This window comes from Otolemur garnettii, unplaced genomic scaffold, assembly GCF_000181295.1.
Source record: "Otolemur garnettii isolate 467f Iridium unplaced genomic scaffold, OtoGar3 scaffold00016, whole genome shotgun sequence".
NCBI lineage: Eukaryota > Metazoa > Chordata > Mammalia > Primates > Galagidae > Otolemur > Otolemur garnettii.
In genome coordinates, this window is record NW_003852411.1 from 9,719,900 (window position 1) to 9,729,511 (window position 9,612).

Sequence of the window (9,612 nt, forward strand, 5' to 3'; positions counted from 1 at the left end):
TCCAGAAAATTGTTTATTTTAGTAAGTGTTCCAAGTGCACTAGAAAATAATGTGAATTCTGCTGTTGTTAGGTGGAGTATTCTGTACATGTCAATTAAATGAAGCTGGTTGACAAAGTTGCTCAGGACTTTAATATTCTTATTAAATTTCTTATATGTTTGTTTTCTCAGTTACTGAGATAGAAATGTTGACACCCCCAACCATGTTTGCAGATTTATCTATTTATTTCTCTTTCCATTTGGCAACTTTTATCTTTTCTTCTGCAGTATCTAATCTGTTGTTAGACACATCCAGTAAATTTTTTATTTCAGATATTTTTCCCACTTTAAAATTTCTATTTGATTCTTTTTCATATCTTCTGTTTCTCTCTTCATTATGTCCATGTCTTTCTTTATATACTCCAACATTATATTAATAGATGTTCTACCATCCTATTACTTCTCACATCACTGTAACTTCTGAGTCTCTTTCCATTGATTGTCTTTTTCCTGATTAGAGGCTATATATTTCTTTTTATGTCATATCTAGTAAAATAAAAAGTCATTGTCTGTCTCTGGACATTTTAAATCGTATGTTGTTAACTATCTAGATTTTGTTGTATTCTTTTAAAAATGGTTGGGCTTTGTATGGGTGGACAGTTAAGTCACTATCAGATCAAAGTGATGGTCTTGAGCTGTAGTCCTCAACCCTGAGGGACTGGTCCATGGCTTATTTGGAACCTGGCTATACAGTATCACCACTTGGGCTCTGCCTTTTGTCCCATCCTTCGCTCTGGCCTCCCCATACCACCATCTGGTGCCAAAATGTTCTAGTCTGTGGCCTGGTAGGAGCTGAGCTGCCCAGCAGGATGTGAGCAGTAGGAGCACCAGCAAAGCTTCCTCGGGGTATTTACAGCCACTCCCTGTTGCTGACATCATTGCATGAGCTCTGCCTGTTGTCCCATCCTCTCTACCTCCAATCCATGCAAAAATTTTCATCTATAAAACAAGTCCATGGTGCCCAAATGTTTGGGACTGCTGTTCATGAGGAGTGTTTTTAAGCTTCTATAAGTAATGGTAAAGTAGCTTTTGCTCCAGAGATGGTTTAGTCCTACTTCTCAAGTATGACTTCTCAGGAATCCCTACCAAATGACTCTGTGATCCCCAAATATTCTCTATTCTCACTGATCAGAGTTTAAACACCTCCACCCCTGTGCAAGCTCATAGTAGCCCCACACTGCTTTCTACAATTTCAGCCTGTGCATGTATTTCAGACCATTACCTACCAAAGCCTCAAGTGGACTGTAGATATCTGGAGTTTTTGTTTGTTTCTTCTAATTTATTTTTAGCATCTTCAATTCTGGAACTCTTTGCACATCCTTATAAAATTTAATAAATTAAATTCATAAATGTTAATTATTTCTTATAAGTGTCCTATAACCAACAATTAATCTTGTTATCATCCAAGTGATAGCATACACTACCCTGTTATTTGTATTGATAACTTACCTAAGTATATTTAAGTCAATAAAGTAAGTGAAGAAATGATATCATTTCTTTGGTTCTTATTAACCAACAAGTTATTTATTTATTTTATAATTTTTATTTCAAAATATTAGTGGGCACACAGTGTTCTTACTACACAGATGAATATTATAATGCTGAAGTCAACCCTTTGACTGTGCCAGTCACTAGGTGTACATTGTACCCTATAGGCAAGTGTTTATTCCTCAGCCACCTCCCATCCTCCCCACTTCTTGGTTTCCGATGTCCTTTATAGCACTTTAGGACCATGTGTATCCATCATTTAGCTCCCACTTATTAGGAAGAACATGTGGTATTTGTTTTTCCATTCCTGAGATGTTTCACTTAGGATAGTGTTCTCCAGTTTCATCCAACCTGGTGCAAATGGCATTGTTTCCTTCCTTTTTATGACTGAGTAGTACTCTATGGTCTATATTTACATATATTTTTTCCTTTATCCATTTATCAATTGATGGGCACTTGGGTTAATTCCACATCCAGTAGTGGGATTTCTGGATTGCAATGATAGGTCTACTTTTTGAATGTATGTTGGATAGAGAGATCTTTGGCTTTTCATGTGGGTGCTCTGATTAAGATCTGGATGGAGACCCTGGTTTTATATATATATATATATATATATATATATATATCTCCTTAGTGTGTTATATGTATAGATCCTCAATTGCTATTTAACTGTAGACTGTAGCCACAGTGTGCCATATGTCACCTCCCTATGAGTGAGGGAGGGAAGGAGGAAGAGTCTGAATGGAGGAAGCTGGCACTCTGGTCTCCTTTGTCCCTATAACCTGAAGGCAGCCTGCCCAGAATGGTCAAGCCCTGGGATCACACAGTTCCCCCGGAACCCACCACCCCCTGTGGCCACCACTTTCTGGACAGGAGTTGGGAAATGTTTGTGTGGGGCCACAAGTGACAGGAAAAGTGAAGGGCTGAAGCTCCCAGGGGAGCACAAAGGCACCCGAGGGATGGAGAAGCAGTGTGGTGCCTACTGCCTTGGCTTGGGTCTGTGGGAAGGGAGTGACCCCAGGGGGCTAGCACCTGGGGCTCCATTCTCAAGAAGTTCCCCATTCCCTGGTGGTGGGGGTTGGGGGGCTCATAAGGCCAGAGAAGCTCTCTGACCCTTCAGGAGCCTACAGTCTGCCAGAGGTGCAAACCCCCAACTTACCCTTTCCAAACGGGCTCCTAGTTCTTGGAGGAGCTTAATCTCTGCTGACATCCTGCTCCCTCTTGCTCCACTCCATTGCTTCTCCCCATGGAATCTTCAGGATATTTGGACACTTTCCCTTCAGAATGATACTTGGGCTCCATGTGTGGGGGTGGGGTGGGAGTGGGTTTCATCTAAAACTTTTCCTTATTTCTGAAACAATGATGTCTCCAGTCAGTTATCTTGCCCACGCTCAGTTTTATTTATTATCCAAGTGATAAAATATATTATCCATTTCAGTCCTGCCATATCACTGCATGCACCTCAGTGGCAATTTCTAGGTGGCAAAAGCCCATGCTGGTTCCAGTACTCTGTAGCCGTAAGTACTTTCTGTCCCCGAGAGAAGGGATAGGCCAGACCATGTCACGTAGTGACCTATGCCTATACCCTTATCTCATTTGGGGTTCCCCAACATCAGAATCTGAGATAATAATTTCAGTAAAAGTTTATTTGGGAGGTGATCCCAGGACAGACATTGAGGGAGTGGAGACATAAGACGTGAAATGGAGTAAAACAAATAAATTGTGGGTTAATGACTAGGGTATCATCATGGGTAACTGGACTTAATATTTGGGGGTACTTCCTGAGAAAATGGATGAAACATATGTCAGAACTGCCCTTTGAGGAAACACAAAGCTGAATTATTTATTCACCAACTTCCCTTCCTCGCTGGTTGAGGACTGTCCCAGAGCGATGGCTCCCTAGCACTGTCAGCCCGCCCGTGGCCAACTGTGGCTCTATAGACCACACTCTCAGGCAGAGAGTCACAGGAAGCCAATCAGACAATGTGGGAGCTGCTGGTAGGTGACCTCCAGGGCAAGTGGAAGGGATGTGAGTAAAATGTCAACAGAGTCCCCTTTTCCTTGGAAACAGGAACTCACTGAAATCTCCTTTTCCATTTACCCTAATCAAGCCTTCCCCCATTAATGTCCACAAAGGAGAGAGGTACTATAAGTCAGACACTCAGTAATGGAAGCTTGACCTCACACAACATAGTCATCCCTTGGTGGGAAAATGGGATTGGCTCCAGGAACCCCTCATGAACACCAAAATCCATGGATGCTCAAGTCCCTTGTAGAACCTGGTATAGTATTTGCACACTACCTACGTACATCCTCCCATATACTTTAAATACTCTCAGGATTGCTTATTATACCAAATACAATGCTATGTAAATAATTGTTAAACTATATTATTTCAACAATATAATACATTATATTGTTTGATGTGCAGTTGGTTGAATCCAGTAACGTGGAACTCACAAAGGACTGACTGCACTGTGGGGTGAGGAAAGAGACAAAACAGTTACTAACAGTTGCTGAATGGGCAAAGGTTAGAAAAACAGTCTGTAAGCAAACCAGACTTTTAGTCTCTTCAGCAAATTCCTTCACTGAACCATCTGTTCATCCCACGTGAGATCTGTATGCCATTGGGTCTTCATGGCAGAGACCCATGACTATTGTATTCATATGGGGAGTGAATATGTGGGGTGTGCTTTTTAAAGGAAGACAGCCCTTTGAGTCTATTCCCAGAGAATAGCTGTGGCTGCTGAACTCTCAGTTATTCAGGTTTTTCCTCAGGAGATGTGATGGAAAAGAAAAGGGCTTCCATAACACACACATGTTGCCAACACTCTAGCCAAGGCACTAGAGAGTTACCTGGTCACAGTCATCAACTCATTTCACTGCCTTGAACAACCCTGCCCTAACCAAAGCAGTACGTTTACACTTTTATCATCAATTTCAATTTTAAGTTGACATTTAGAGAAACATTTTATCCTTGTGTTCAGGATAGATCAATGTAAGGGCAGGGTCAGGAAGGTCTCCTTTTTGAAGAAAAATTCTACCAATACGTTCATCCTCACCATACCAAACTCCTAAAGTTCCTTGATAGGAAAGATGCCTTTATTTCTGCAATGAGAGATCAGTCTTAATTACAGGTAGTCCCATGGTAGGGGACAATCCAATTTAAAGTTATTCACTTATTTAATAATGTCAAGTGCTGTTTAAGATACTGGGGATGTTACAGTGGAAAAAAATAACCAAAACCCCTGCCTTCATGTGGTTTACAGTTAAAGGAAGAGACTAACAGTAAGCAAGTAAATGTATGATAATCAAATAGTCATAAATGCTAAATTAAGAAGAAGGGGATCAGGAAGGCAAAAGTGACGGGTTGTTGTGATACTAGGTGGCTTCTCTATTAGGTGACTTTTTCAGCAGAGTCCTAGACTAGTAAGAGAAGACGTCAGCCATGTGTGTATCTGGGGAAGAGTGTTCCAGAGTGAAAGCATGTGCAAAGACCCTGAGGTAGCAACATGACCAATCAGCTCAAAGAGCAGCTAGATTAAGAGTCCAGCAGGGGGAGACATTGGAGGGATTTGGGGGCAGGGACAGGAAAACTGCAAAGCACTTGGAGCCTGGCAACCAGGAAGGAATTTAGTTCTTGACTGAAGGACGTATGAACCCACTGGAGGATTTTTTTGACTTTCAAAAGATCATTCTATATGCTGTGATGGCAGAACAGACCTGTTACGATGCTGTTACAACAATCCAGGAATGATGGTGGAGGCTTACATGAGATTGGATCAATAGCTGTGGAAATGGTGAGAAAGCGTTGAGTTGTGGATATAGACACATGCTTTCATTGGAAGCTAGAGATTTGTTCATATTCAGAACTGCACTACAGTGTAAATGACTAATGACAACTTAAAATATTTTTCCTTCTGGAATATCTATATTTATCTGGTTTCTCTTACTAAATAGATCTAGCTCTGATATTAGCCTTTGTTTTAGGAGGAAGCTTATGAGCACTCAGCGTCCGGGCTGCCCCAGAAGGCCCAGCAGCTAGACCGGTGGTGCACAGACCTCATGGCACAGCGGATCACCTGGAAACCTAATGATCCCACACTGTCAGCTCTGACAGTTGTCCAGGCAATTGTGATGAGTTGGTGTTGAGAGCCACAGCCCTAAGTGGTTGCTTACCATATTCTGCTCTGGGATCTTGTTAGTTCTGCCCCTGTCCCCCTTCAGGTTCCTCACTGGAGTGGCCCCTGCCCAGCCTTTTAGTCCGTGTTCCCATCTTTAGGATTTAACCTGGTCCTTCACTGAGTTTTACTTCCATATGTACACAGAGTACGGACTGCCTAGATCCAATTTAGTATTGAGTACAGGTGGTGTTTGCTTTTCTCTTCTTGTGATGCTTTACTTCATGTATGTACCCCCAAATACTCTGAAACGTAAAAAAATAAATAAATTTAAAGTGAAAAAAATTCCTAGTTTGCTGAGGAAAAAAAGATTTGTTCATATGAATAAGGGGATGAAAAGAAGAGTCAAAGATGACTCCAAGACTCTTCACTTAAGCAAGTGGCAGGATGGAGTTGCCATTTATTGATGTGGGAGGAACTCTGGGAGATGCTGGTTGGAATATCTTTGGTTTCAGCCAGTAAGCTGAGACTTCTGCTGTGGTCTGAATGTTGTATACGCCCAAAGTTCATGTGCTGAAACGTAATCCCCAATGCAATGAATAATAAAAATGTCAAGTTGGGCCACATTTGTGGCATCAGTTCTGTCATCTGTTGCTAAAGCATAACATTTAAAATTAGCGGCTTTACTCTCTAAACGTCTTTTGATAGGTTTTTCAGTTTCTTCAGCTTGCCTGGCTATAGTCTGGTAAGACAAACTGATTTTAGAAACATCCCCCTTTTGTTGTCAGGGCAAACTCCATCTGCCACGCTTCCCATACATTGCTTAATAAACTCACCATCAGAAAACATTTTTTTTATTTTTTGGCTATTAAATCTGCCACCACATATCTGGCTTTGACAATGGAATCCATCTGAGTTGTAACTTTAAAAAGAATTTTCATCAAGAAGCAGACTTCTTTTCAGTTCTGCTATTTTGTCCTTATGATGCTGCTTTCACAGGCATCACGCTGGGCAGCAAGATTTACATATTGTGCCATTTCAAATTACAGTCTTTGGAAACTCGCACAAATTCCCTACAAATTAAGCAGAGTGCCTTATTATTTGTTTCAACAAAAGTAGTCATCTATCCATTTTTTACTGAACAATCTGTCTTTTTCTTTTTCAGGATTCTGTTTTCTCTTGAGATGTCATGCTGGGATTAAGAAGATAAACATAGCCTCAGTGCCCATAGCACAGTGGTTATGGCGCCAGCCACATACACCAAGGCTGGTGGGTTCAAACCTGGCCTGGGCCAGCTAAACAACAATGACAACTGCAACAGAAAACAGCTGGGCATTGTGGCAGGCGCCTGTAGTCTTAGCTGCTTGGGAGGTGGAGGCAGGAGAATCACTAAAGCCGAAGAGTTTGAGGTTGCTGTGAGCTGTGACGCCATAGCACTTTACTGAGGGCAACCTAGTGAGACTCTGTCTCAAAAAAAAAAAAAAAAGATAAACATAGATAATGGAGTTATTTACTTTTATTATGGAATTTAATTGGAAGGAAAATAGAAAGCAAGATTTAGGCCCTTCTACATCCAGAGCTGCTGATGCAAAGCCAGGCAGAGGGCTGATTGTAAAGCATGTAAGGAAATGTGTGAGGTGTGAAAGTGCCCTTAATAATCACTTCAGGATGCTTATGAAACATCTCAATAACATTAAATGCCCAACGTTGCAATGGTAGGTTGAAATATTATTGCTTATCATCGTCTTGCCAAGTTACCACGAGCACATGTAATGTCTGATGGTGTCAATTCAACTGCCTACACTTGGAAAGATAGCACACTGGAAGCCTCACACCACCCTAAAACCGAAGCCACTCATGTGTACAATTAGCAAGAGTGCACATATGTTTATTTTATGTAACATTGCCATTTGACGTTGTCATCTACAGAGTTCATGCTTAAGAATTGTGCAATGGAGTTCCACCAAAAAAACCTCATAATCTTTTAAGTGCCCAGTGTTGTGTTGGACCATGTTCATACCCACCTTGGGCTGCTTGTGGCCCGTGGGCTGTGGGTTGTACACCACTGACTTAGATGTTAACGATCTTGACAGATAAGGGGCGAATGGCTAGCATAGGATCTTTTCCTGAAAATACCTTTTCTTATAAATAAAGGGAATTGAGAACATGAAATATAGTGAAAATAATTTATGAAGAAGAAAGTCCTAAGGAAAATAAAACAAACTTCAGTAACTGTGCCTCAATTCTGAGTACTGCTGTGAGTTAAAAGAAGTAAAGTATTTAGGACATTAAGTTCTGAATAAATGTTTGTCAGGATCATTGTGTCATCATCATCATGTTCCCCATTCTTATTTTCCCTTTAGCATGGAGATTTCATGACACTGTCTGGCTAAGAACCAACCGTCCCTGATGGCCCCGGCCTTACGTTGCCACAGCAGGGCAGATTTGCTCCCTGCCCAATGTTAGTCAGAGCGTCCTTGTTGTCTGCTCAATTTTAGCTCAGAATAAAGTAGGTAAAGAAAGGAATTGGAAATGCTTTTTTCTTGGCTGAGTGCTCCTTTATTGATTAACATGGATGTGTAGACAAAGCCAGCTGTAGTCTCATGGCTTTAATCTTAGGTTCATTGGCTTGAGATAAAACATTCTCTTGGAGAACTGGTCCCTGAGTGTTCTGTGGCTTTAGAAATGGCTGCTCTCCATAGGTTATGCGTTGCATACACACATACACACACACACACACACACACAAATATAATTTTTTTGGCCTGGTTTTTCTAAAGTGTTTACATGCCCTCTCCAGCTAAAATTGCTGGGCTGATTCTGTTTCATCTGGACTTTATATAATATTATACTATAATGATTAATTTACTTGGTCTTTGCCAGAATCAGGTAGCATTTAAGTACCACTTGTAATTTCCACATTCAGTGAAATAATTCATCTTAGGCTTAGACTTTGTACTTGATAAATGTTCCATCTATGTCTACTGTGCACCTGAGGACCTTGGGTGTAACATCAAAATAGTGAAAGATTATTAATTTTTTTTTTTTTTTGCAGTCTCTCATCCCTATCCATATTTCAAAATTGAGGAAGGAACTTTACAGACCTGGACCTGGGATGGATAAAACTCAGAGAGAAAGAAAGAGCTAACAGAAGGTGACAATTAGCTGGCCTCTCACTGAATGTGATTCATCTTCTCTATTCTGAGGCAAGGACAGCAGGATGGAGCCTCCACCAAGGAGTGTGGTTAGGGAGGCGTGCGCTGGTGCAGAGGAAGGAGTGGGAAGCCTCTGACTGGCCTCCACTGACCTGTCCTGCTTCCTCAAAACACTTCCTGGCCTCTCTGAGGAGTGTGTGTGTGTGTGTGTGTGTGTGTGTGTGTATGTGTATGAAAATGCTTTCCAGATATGAAAACTGAAGTGCAAAGAGAATGAGGACCTTAGTGATACTGGAGTTTCAGGTTCTTGGTCTCCGCGATTCAAAGAATGAATCGAAGGACCACAGATCAGTGCTAAGATAGGATTTATTCACAGAAACAAAGAACATAAAAACTACAAAACCCAAAGCTCTGGGCAGAGAGAACCCAGCTGGGGAACAAGCTCTCTTGCTCCCTCTCCGACGTCTGTCTCCAGTCTCTCTGCTCAAGGGTATGTATAGTCAGGGAGTTGTTTTTGCCAGAACTCAATGTTTACTTTCAGAGCATGGGTCTTTATCAGTTACAGACAGCTGTCCAATGAACTCTCAGGCCTTGGAAACTCACCAGTCAGAAATGAATGGGGAGGAAGAATACAGCAAGGCACCAGTGCGGCTTCTGGAGCCTCCCAGGACCCCCTGCCTGCCCTTCAGCTTGCTGGTTCCACTGCCAGCTACAACTGCACCAGCACCACCAGGGCTAAGGTGGCAGGTCTCGATGACACCTGTCCTGCATCATTAGTACAGTCATACAACCAGGAAGTAGTGAAGTTAGG